This window comes from Microcaecilia unicolor, chromosome 1 (assembly GCF_901765095.1).
Source record: "Microcaecilia unicolor chromosome 1, aMicUni1.1, whole genome shotgun sequence".
NCBI classification, from domain to species: domain Eukaryota; kingdom Metazoa; phylum Chordata; class Amphibia; order Gymnophiona; family Siphonopidae; genus Microcaecilia; species Microcaecilia unicolor.
In genome coordinates, this window is record NC_044031.1 from 294,421,740 (window position 1) to 294,434,192 (window position 12,453).

Genomic DNA, 12,453 nt, shown 5'->3' on the forward strand with positions numbered 1-12,453 from the left:
CAGTATTCTATCAACAGTGACCGATCCAGGTCACAAGCACTTTGCAGAATCCCAAGAAGTAGCAAGATTCCATGCTAGTGGCCCTAGGGATAAGTAATGACATTTCCAGGTCTACCATAATATCAGTTCATGCATTTACTTCCTGAACTTATCCAAACCCATCTATGTGAATTGCTTTTATCACAACCTCTGGGAATGTGTTATTTATTTATTTTTATTTGGATTTGCTCACACCTTTTTCAGTAATAGCTCAAGCTGAGTTACATTCAGGCACACTGGATATTTCTCTGTCCCAGGAGGGCTCACAATCTAAGTTTGTACCTGAGGCAATGGAGGGTTAAGTGACATGCCCAAGATCACAAGGAGCAGCACTGGGATTTGAACCAGCCACCTCTGGATTTCAAGACCGGTGTTCTAACCACTACTACTACTACTTATCATTTCTAAAGCGCCACTAGACGTACGCAGCACTATACACTTGAACATGAAGAGACAGTCCCTGCTCGACAGAGCTTACAATCTAATTAGGACAGACAAACAGGACAAACAAGAGATAAGGGAATATTAAAGTGAGGATGATAAAATAAGGGTTTTGAAGAAGTGAATAATGGTTAGGAGTTAAAAGCGGCATCAAAAAGGTGGACTTTTAGCTTAGATTTGAAGATGGCCAGAGATGGAGCTTGACGGACCGGATCAGGAAGTCTATTCCAGGCATATGGTGCAGCAAGATAAAAGGAATGGAGTCTGGAGTTAGCAGTGGAGGAGAAGGGTGCAGATAAGAGAGATTTATCCAGTGAACGGAGTTCCCGGGGAGGAATGCAGGGAGAGATGAGAGTGGAGAGGTACTGAGGAGCTGCAGAGTGAATGTACTTACAAGTCAATAAGAGGAGTTTGAACTGTATGCGGAAATGGATAGGAAGCCAGTGAAGTGACCACTAGGCCACTCCTCCAGTGGAGGAGGTGAAGAAATCTTTTTTTTCTGTTTGTAAAAGTATTTCATTGCAATTTTATGGCATGTTTATTAGTCTTTATACTTCTTGAAAACAATCTCAATTCACATTTACCTGTTCAGCTCCACTCAGAATTTTGTAGATCTCTATCATATCCATCCTCAGCCATCTCTTCTCCAAGCTGAAGAGCCCTAACCTCTTTAGTCTTTCCTCAAATGAGAAAAGTCCCATCTCGTTAACCATTTGGTTGCCCTTCTTTATATCGTTTCTAATTCTGCTATTTGTTTTTGAGATGTGACATCCAGAATTGTATACAATATTCATGGTAAAGTCACATCATTGAATTATAGATGCATAATAATATTCTTTGTTTTATATTCTATTCATTTCCTAATAATTTTAAACATTTTTTATGTTTTTTTAACATTTTTATTTGAACATATCTCAATTATACATAAAATGCAATTATATAGAAACATTGGTAAAGAAAAAAATAACATTTTCCATTTAACATTGAAAAAACAGACATTTCCTTCTTAGACCCCAACAATTATAATAAAAAGGGAAGGGGTTTGCTTTAAAAGAACAACTAGACGAAAATAAGAACCAATAAGAAGGAAAAAGGCCTGTAGTGACGTGGTTTCCCAGTGATTATTATTATCTACTCAACATGACACATTATAAAGACTAAGCTAAAATCTTTTTTGAATCCAGGAAGACTCTCAATTGTTCCAGAAGGTAAAAAAAACAAAACAAAACAGTATTTTCATAGAACTGAAGTCATCATTTGCATGGATACTTTAACTGGAATTTTGCCCATTAATTCAACGCCTCTTGCCTCAATTGAAAAAAAAAAAGTTTTGTCTTTCTTTTGTGGCCTTCTTCACATCTAGATACATCCAAAGTTTTTGACCATAAAAGAGAGATTGAGAGTTTCAAAAATAAAGGCACATTATCCCTTTTAAATTCTGCTCAAAAATAAATGAAAACAATAAAGTAGTCCCAGTTTTGGTGATACCTTTGAAAGAAGAAGTCCAAAGAAATAGTTCTTTCAAAGGTATCACCAAAACAGGGAAGATAGGGTATCCCGACAGCGAGGTTACAATAGAGACTATAGACATAGAGGCATATTTTCAAAGCACTTAGACTACAAAGTTATGTGGAGGGGCACTTTCGATATGACGTGTAAGTCCGACTGTGGACATTTTGCAAAAAACGTTCAAAATCCAAATAGGAAAGAAGGTCATTTTCAAAAAAGAAAAACGTCCATCTTTTGTTTTCAAAAATACTGTTTTGAACAATGTTTTGTGATTTGGTCTATTTTTGAAAAAAAAAAATGTCCAAGTGCAAAATGCACAAAATCAAGCCATTGAGATGTAGGAGGAGCCAGCATTTTTAGTAGACTGGTCCCCCTGACATCCCAGGACAGCAATAGGACACCCTAGGGGGCACTGTAGTGGACCTCATAAAATGCTCCCAGGTACATATCTCACCATTGCTCCCTTACCGTGTCTGCTTACCCCCCAAAACCCACTACCCTCAACTGTACAACACTACCATAGCCCTTATTGGTGGAGGGGGCACCTATATGTGGGTACAGTAGGTTTCTGGTGAGTTTTGGAGGGCTCACAGTTTTCTCCACAATTGTAACAGGTAGGAAGAGGTAGGAGCCTGGGTCCACCTGTCTGCAGTGCACTGAACCTAACATTAGACTACTCCAGGGACCTGCATGCTGTTCTAATGAACCTGAGTACAACATCTGAGGCTGGCATAGAGGTTGGTAAGTAATGTTTTTCATTACATTCCTGGGGATGGGAGAGGGTTAGTGGCCACTGGGGGAATAAGAGGAGGTCATTCCTGATTCCCTCCAGTGGTCATTTCGTTATTTAGGGCACCTTTTTGTACCTTATTCATTATAAAAACAGGTTTAGCTCAAAACATCTGTTTTAGTCCTGGACAGTTTTGTTTTGTTCCATTATGGCTGAAAAATGTCTAAGTCTTAGGAATGGCCAAGTTCTGCTCTGAACACGCCCCTGGCACTCCCCCCTTGAGATTTGGACACACTTCTGGTGGACCTCAGAGAAAAACATCTAAAAATAAGTTTTGAAAATGCTGATTTGGTTGTTTTTGTGAGAAAAAAGTCCAAATGCAGAGTTAAGCAACTTTTTGGATGTTTCTCTTTTGAAAATGAGCACAATAGCAACCTATGGATCTTTGTAAGTGTCTTAATTTGCAATCTTTAGTATGCTTTTTACTTATCACTGTCAACTGCTGAGCAACAGGTAAATAGGAATAGCAATCAAAGGGGTCCTTTTACTAAGCTAAGGGAAAAAGGACCATGTGGTAGTGGTGGGGGATGTTTTTCCCGCATGCTAGGGCCTTTTTACCGCAGTGGTTAAAAAACCCAAAAAAATGGCCATGCAGTGAAGAGCACATACCGCCATCCATTGAGGTGGTGGTAAGGGCTCCCGTGGTAACCCAGCAGTTACTGGGCAGTGTGCGTTGATGACCGATTACCGCCAGGTTAGTGCTGTGCTAGACAAAAATAATTTCCAGGGAGTGCCAAAAAATGGCACATGCTCAACCCAGAGCTATCGCCTGTGGGCGCGCTGCCCCAGCGGTTGTTCAGTTTTAGGGTGCAGTAAGCCTGCATTAGGCTTACCGCTGCTTTGTGAAAAGACCACATAGCTTAAAATGTTTATATGCGAATGCCAGAAGCCTATGAAATAAAATGGGAGAGTTAAAATATATTGCACTAAATGAAAAATTTGATATAATAAGCATATCTGAGACCTGGTAGAAGGAGGATAACCACTGTCATACAAGGGTACAAATTATATCTTGGTGATAGGGTCGATTGAATTAGTGGAGGGGTAGCACTGTATGCTAAGGAGGGCCTTAAATCAAATAGAGTGAAAATTCTGAAAGACACAAAACATATCAGAATCTCTATGGATTGAAATTCCATGTGTAAAGGGGAAAAGGATGGTGATGGGAGTGTACTACTGTCCATGTTATCAGAAATTAGGGATGCTAACAAACTGGGGAACAGAATAATAATGGGTGATTTCAATTACCCCGATATTGGCTGGGTAAATGTAACATCGGAGCATGCTAGGGAGCTAAAATTCCTTGATGAAATAAAGGACTGCTTTATGGAGAAGCTGGTACAGGAGCCAACAAAAGGTGGAAAAATTCTAGACCTAGTCCTTAGTGGAGCATATGATCTGGTACAGGAAGTAATGGTGCTTGGGCTGCTTGATAACAATGATCATAATATGATCAGATTTGATATCAGATCTGGAGTAAGTTCACACAGGAAATCCAATACATTAGCATTTAACATTCAAAAAAGAGATTATGATAAAAGAATGGTGCAAAAACTTAGAGGAGCAGCTGTGAAGGTCAAAAATTTACATCAGTCGTGGATGCTGTTCAAAAATGCCATCCTGGAGACCAAGGCCAGTTATATTCCATGTATTAAAAAAGGAGGAAGGAAGGCTAAGCGACAGCCAGTATGATTAAAAGTGAGGTGAAAAACGCTATTAGAGCTAAAAGAAAATCCTTCAGAAAATGGAAGAAGGATCTGACTGAAAATAATAATAAACAACATAAGGAATGGCAAGTCACATGCAAAACACTGATAAAAAATTATTTTGAAAAAAATTGCATGGTGTGCTGAAAAATGGCCTGCAGTAGTGTAGGCATGGGTTTTGGGCACGCGCTGAATAATTTTTCAGTGCACCTGTAAAAAAGGTATTTTAAAATTTTTTACAGAAAATGGACATGCGGCAAAATCAAAATTGCCGCGCACCCATTGTGGGTCTGAGACCTTACCACCAGCCATTGACCTAATGGTAAAGTCTCACGTGGTAACCGGGCAGTAATGACCTACGCGTGCCAAATGCTACTTGGCGCGTGGCAGAAAATAAAAATTATTTTTCGGCCACACATATCGGACGCTTGCCAAAAAGAAAATTCCTGCAAGAGCCATGCGGTAGCTGTGCGGTAACTTCATTTTGGCATGCATTGGGCATACATAAATGTGAGTTACTGAGAAGGCTAGAGCCCAGCAGTAACTGTTTGTGTGAAAGAAGCTAAGCAGGGTCAACCCTGGCTGGAGTGTGGAAGGATGACCAGCTCACAATATCTATGTAGCTGGCACAATGGGTTTGGAGATCGTAGAACCCCTTTCTGTCCCACCAGTTACCTGAGAAAGAGAACACATGTAGCCTGCTACAGGTAGAGCATCAGGTTTTCAAGGGCCATGATCTAACATTCTAGTATGATATACAGTTTATTGCATAAGTTTGGGAGTCCACAGGTCACCGGTTTGGATCCTGCTCGGTTTACTGTTGTCCCTTCCCCCCCCCCCCCCCCCCCTCTTCTCCACTTCCATGAAAGGCAAAAAGGGAACAAACACATCCTATGAACTGGACGTGTTTCTCTTTGGCATTTCGGGTCTGAACTGACCCTAGACATTGCTGAGCACTCCCACTGTCCTTTCTCCTTTATCAACCTGAACATAAAAATAACCATACTGAGACATAAGAATAGCTATACTGGGTCCATCTATCTCAGTATCCTGTTTCAAACAATCTAGGTCACAAGTACCTGGCAGAAACCAAAATAGTAGCAACATTCCATGCTACCAATCACAGGGCAAGCAATGGCTTCCCCAAGTCTGTCTCAATAGCAGACTATGGTCTTTTCCTCCAGGAAACTGTACAAACTTTTTTTTAACCCAGATATGCTAACTGTTGTTATTACATCTTTCAGCAAAGAGTTCCAAAGCTTAACTATTCATTGAGTGAAAAAATATTTCCTCCTATATGTTTTAAAACTATTTGTATGTAACTTCAAGAGAAAAAAATGGATTCTCTTCTACTCATTCTATATCACTCAGGATTTTGTAGACCTCAATCATATTTCCACTCAGCGATCTCTTCTCCAAGCTGAAGAGCCCTAAACTCTTTAGCCTTTCCTCATATGAAAGGAGTTCCATCTCTTTTATCATTTTGGTTGCTCTTTTTTGAACCTTTTCAAATTCCACTATATCTTTTTTTTTTTTAATATAGCAACCAGAACTGAATGCAATACACAAGGCGAGGTTGCACCTTGGAGCGATACAGGGGCATTAGAGTTTTCTCAATCTTATATACTATTCCTCCTTAATAATTCCTAGCATCCGGTTTGCTTTTTTGACTGCTACCACTGCACACTGGACAGAAGATTTCAGCATATTATCTACAATGACACCTAGATATTTTTCTTGAGTGCTGACCCCCAAGATGCACCCTAGCATCAGGTAACAATGATTTGGATTGCTCTTCCCAATGTGCATCACTTTGCATTTGTCCACATTAAATTTCACCTGCTATTTGGATGCCCAGTCTTCCAATTTCCGAAGGTCTTTCTGCAACTTTTCCAAGTCTGCATGCGTTTTCACAAGCTTGAATAGTTTTATGTCATTTGCAAATTTAATCACCTCACTTGTATTCCAATTTCCAGATCATTTATAAATATATTAAATAGCACTGGTCCCAGTACAGATCCCTGTAGTACTTCACTATTTACCCTCCTCCATTGAGAGAATGGCCATTTAACCCTACCCTCTGTTTCCTGTCCAATGGTCAGACTAATCATCCACCTTGCCCATTTTCCTGTTTCCTACAGTGGCCAATTCACGACAAAATCCCATGGTGGTTCTAGGAGCTTAGACATGTGTTTTTACTTACTTTGCAAGTCTAGAATCAGACTCTGAGGTGGAGGAGGGTGCCAGCAGACTGGACTTTTGTTCGTGCACCTGTGCTCCCTGCGTTGAAATCTTCTCTTTACCCGAAGTCACGGTGAACCAGCAGTGAAAGCAACAGGCAGGCTCAACTCCTCGTCACTTCCCTTCCCTTTCAGCGTCCCGCCTTCCTCTGATGTAATTTTCTTTCCGCGAGGGCGGGATGCTGAGAGGGAAGGGAAGCGATGAGGAGGCGAGCATTCCTGCCTGCTGCTTTCACTGCCGGTTCACTGCAACTTCAGGTAAATAGAAGATTTCAACGCAAGGAGCACAGAGCACGGGTGCACGAACAGAAAGTTGGGGAGCTGAGGGTGGGTTGGGCTGGGGTTTGAATGATCTTGGGGGCAGGTGGAGGCTAGGGCGATTCAGTGGACATGGAAGGGAGGGGAGGATAGGGAATCACTGGATATGGAGGGGAGGGCAGGGCAGGGGAGAGAGGAGAATTGCTGGACATGGATGGGAGGGGCGTGAAGGGGAGAAAGGAGAATCACTGGACATGGATGGGAGGGAAGAATAGGGGCAAAGTAGAATCACTGGACATGGATGTGAGGGGAGGGAAGGGAAGATAGGTGAATCGCTGGACATGGATGGGAGGGAAGGATAGGGGCAAAGGAGAATCACTGGACATGGATGGGAGAAGAGACCAGAGTAGAATTGCTGGACATGGATGGGAGGGGCTTGAAAAGGAGAAAAGAGAATCGCTGGACATGGATGGATGGATGGATGGAGGGGAGGGCAGGAGAAATGCTGGACATGGATGGAGAAGAGGGAAGACAGGAAGGAGATGCACATGGATGGAGGGGAGAGAGGAGAAATGCTGGACATGGATGGAGTGGAGGGCTGGGAAGAGAAATTTTGGAGGGAAGGAAAGACAGAGGAAGGAGATGCACATGGATGGAGGAAAAGGGAGAGAGGAGAAATGCTGGGCATGGATGGAAGGAGAGGGCAGGGAAGAGAGGAGAATCACTGGACATGGATGGGAGGGAAGAATAGGGGCAAAGGAGAATCACTGGACATGGATGGGAGGGGAGACCAGAGGAGAATTGCTGGACATGGATGGGAGGGGCGTGAAGGGGAGAAAGGAGAATCACTGGACATGGATGGGAGGGAAGGATAGGGGCAAAGGAGAATCACTTGACATGGATGGTAGAAGAGATCAGAGTAGAATTGCTGGACATGGATGGGAGGGGCGTGAAGGGGAGAAAAGAGAATCGCTGGACTTGGATGGATGGATGGATGGAGGGGAGGGCAGGAGAAATGCTGGACATGGATGGAGAAGAGGGAAGACAGGAAGGAGATGCACATGGATGGAGGGGAGAGAGGAGAAATGCTGGGCATGGATGGAGTGGAGGGCAGGGAAGAGAAATGTTGGAGGGAAAGAAAAACAGAGGAAGGAGATGCACACGGATGGAGGGGAAGGGAGAGAGGAGAAATGCTGGACATGGATGGAGGAGAGGGAAGACAGAGGAAGGAGATGCACATGGAATGGAGGGGAGAGAGTTGAAATGCTGGACAAGGATGGAGAGAAGGAAAGAGAGGAAGTGAGATGAACATGAAAGGAGGGGATGGGGAGACGAGAAATTCTGGACACAGATGGAGGGGAGGGAAGACAGAGGAGGAGATGCACATGGATTTAAGGGAGACGAGAAATTCTGGACACAGATGGAGGGGAGAGAGTTGAAATGCTGGACATGGATGGAGAGCAGGGAAGAGAGAGGAAGTGAGATGAACATGGATGGAGGAGAGGGAAGAGAGAGGAAGTGAGATGAACATGGATGGAGGGAAGGAGAAAGGAGAAATGCTGGACATGGATGGATGAGAGGGAAAAGAGAGGAAGGAGATGCATATGGATGGAGGGTAGGAAGAATAGGAAGGAGATGCATACTGATGGAGATGAGGGAAAGGGAAAAGAGGAGAAAAACTGCACATGGATGGAGAAAATAGGCAAGAACTGGATCCACGCTATACCTCCTCCAGTCAAGTCTGCGGAGGAACCAGCTTTTACCTATGGATGTAGAGCAAGAAATGGGGCTGGAACTGGGGGCTGAAAGGAGGGGGCAGGTGGGAGACCTGGGCAGGGGTTGGAACTAGGGACAGGTGGGATATGGAGCTGGAACTAGGGGCTGAAAAGAGGGGGCAGAGAGAGAGAGAGAGAGGGGACAGATCCTGGATGGAAGAGGGAGAGAGAGGGAGGGCAGACCCTGGATAGATGGGAGAGGGAGTGCAAATGGTGGATCGAAGGGACAGAGAGAAAGGGCCGACAGTGGATGGAAGGGGAGAAAGAGAGAGGGCAGACGGGGGCAGATGGTGGATGGAAGGGGCAGAGATAGATACTGGATACTGGATGGAAGGGAGACTGAAACGAAGATGAGGAAAGCAGAAACCAGAGACAACAAACTGTAAATATAATATATATTTTTTTCTTTTCTTGCTTTAGGATAAAGTAGTATTGTAGCTGTGTTAATAAATGTTTATAAATAGAACATGGCAATAAGGTAATCTTTTTATTGGACTAATTTTAATACATTTTGACTAACTTTCAGAGAACAAAACCCTCTTCCTCAGGTCAGGATAGGATACTGTGACAGCAGTATACTGTATTGACCTGAGTAAGGAGGTTTTGGCTTCTGAAAGCTAAATGTATTAAGCCAATAAAATGGTATTTTATTTTCTGTATTTGTTTTATTTCTATTTGTTAATTTGTAAAGTAGTGATTGGTATTTATTAGTTTTTTCAAATTTACATCTGCTGTCTTTATATTTTGCACAGTACTAGGGGACATTTTCTGTTTCTGTGGTGTTGCATTGTATGCTGAGTCTGGCATCTTGGGGGTTCAGTTTAATTTTTGTTTAAACAGAAAGTTTGGTTACTTATACTATAGTGGATTGGGGTGTCTGTGAAAAAGACAGGGCTTTAGTTGGCATTGACTGTGCAGGATTGACAATCTGTACTATTCTATCTGATTTCATTTTACAATAGGTGAATTGATGTTCTAGTGCTCACTATAGTGTTTAAGATGCTTTCCTTTTCCTTGTGTGATTCATAGAAATTACTGCTTATGGTATGGTAGAATTGCTCCAGAGGTCCCGAGTGTTTTGTATTCTCGGTATGCCTAGTACAGAATTTTGGAGGGGGGTGTTAAAAAATGACCAGCCACGGGTGTCAACTACCCTAGGTACGCCACTGCTTATACCTCTCTCTATGCAGCTTAGCATCTATTTGGCCATGGCCACCAGCTTGTTAGATTGATTTGCCACTTTGTGATTCTCAGAAACTGTTAACCAAGGTCTCTCTCCTGAAACATGATTACCAATCTCTTGCCTCCTATTTTGCACATCTCCTTTGGATTTCTGAACCCCCAAGTGCATCACTCTTAACTTCTTCACTTTAAATTTTAACTGTGAGACCTTAGATCAACTAATTTTGGAGATCTCTTCCCATATTTTCTGTTCCCTCTAGAGCAGAGCTTAACTAGTTAAGATCAATCCTATTTCAATGTAAAAGCACCAGTAACACTTCAGATCCCTGTAGCACTTCACCATTCACTTTCCTCTACTGAGAAAATTTGAGAGGGATAATGGCCACCCATCTCCGAGGATGGGGGCGCGAAGGGGCGGGACAGATCGTATTATCGAAAAAGGTGGGTGGCCATCTTTTCTTTCGATAATATGGTTGGTGACGGCCAAATGTCTAGGATTTGGGCGGATTTGAGATGGTCGGCATCGGTTTTCAGTGATAATGGAAACCGAAGCCAGCCATCTCAAAAATGACCAAATCCAAGCCCTTTGGTCGTGGAAGGGGCTAGGATTCGTAGTGCACTGGTCCCCCTCACATGCCAGGACACCAACCAGGCACCCTAGGAGGCACTTTTAAAATTAAAAAAAAAAACATTAAAATACCTCCCAAGTGCATAGCTCCCTTACCTTGGGTGCTGAGCCCCCCAAATCCCCCTCCCCAAAACCCACTCCCCACAACTCTACAGCATTACCATAGCACTTATGGGTGAAGGGGGTCACCTAGATGTGGGTGCAGTGGGTTTTGTGGGGGGGGTTGGAGGGCTCCCATTTACCAGCACAAGTGTAACAGGTAGGGGGGGATGGGCCTGGGTCCACCTGCCTGAAGTGCACTGCACCCACTAAAATCTGCTCCAGGGACCTGCATACTGCTGTCAAGGAGCTGGGTATGACATTTCAGGCTGGCATAGAGGCTGGCAAAAAAAATGTTTTTAAAGTTCGTTTTTATTGGTGTGGGGGGGGGGGTTAGTGACCACTGGGGGAGTCAGGAGAGGTCATCCCTGATTCCCTCCGGTGGTTATCTGGGCAGTTTAAGCACTTTTTTGGGATTTGGACCTAAAAGAAAAGGGTCCAAAAAAAGCAGACCAAATTCTCGCTAGGGCCGCCCTTCTTTTTTCCATTATCGGCCGAGGGCGCCCATCTCTTAAGCACGCCCCGGCACGCCCCTGTCCCGCCTTTGCTACCCTTCCGACACGCCCCCGGGAACTTTGTTCATCCCCGCGATGGACTGCAGTTGGGGGAGCCCAAAATTGGCTTTCGATTATACCAATTTGGGCGCCCGTGAGAGAAGGGCGGCCATCTCCCGATTTGGGTCGGAAGAAGTCCGCTCTTCTCTTTCGAAAATAAGCTGGTTAGCCACTTAACCCTATTCCCTGATTTCTGTGTTCTAACTAGTTCTTGCTCCACAATAAAACTTTGCCTCCTATCCTATGGCATTTTCATTTTCCCAGGAGTCTCTCATGAAGGACTTTATGAACAGTTTTCTGAAAATATAAATGCACCGCATCAACTGGCTCACCTTTATTCACCTGGTTATGAACACCTTTAAAAAATGTAGCAAATTGATAAGGCAAGACTTCTCTTGGCTCAATCCATGCTGACTCTGTCTTATTAAAGTAAGTTGTAAAGTGCATTCCTATAGTGTGACATAGTAGCACAGTGCCCTTTCTTCCATTTGCAAACCCAGTCATATTTTCTGTAGGACTTCATAGGGAGAGAAATGGAAAAGTACGCATCAACAGAGTACCACAACAGAACGAAACAGTGGCAATCTAATTTTAACAGCATGTTATGAATGCAGTGGCACAGCACATATCAGTGCTACTCTTAATAGCAAGCACACAGCTTGGCACAAAATGAACCCATACTTGTTTTTATGGGTTTTCAGCTTATGAGATCCAGGTGCTGTTCCTTGCATTTTTAATGGGTATATTCGATCAAATAAAGCAGCCAAAAATATGTCTGTCGATGTAATATCTTGAAAGAAAGAAAAACCACTGTGGATTTATTGCTCTCATTTCTTGTTCCCTCTCCCTTGTGAACAACAGAGGTTAGTAGAGGAAGAAATTTCTCTGCCTCACTAAAGGTCATACTGGGATATATCCAGTTTTAAATCATAAAAATATTGGTTCCGTTTGTATTCAGTTCCGAAAGCCATTAGATCCATCTTAGGATATTGAATCATTTGTTGCCTTAACTTCATTTATCCCCATTGAAGTCTACGGGGTAAGCAATTTTATAATATAGCAGTGTGACTTTTCCTCTGTTTTTAACAAGATTTGCTAAAAACTTAAAGATATATGTAAAAGAGCCAACAGCACTACAAAATTGTCATAAAACACATGCCAGTGGAGTAGCCACAAGTGGAACTGGGTGGGCAGGGGCCTCACCAACTTTGAGTTCTAGCCCATCCAAAAAT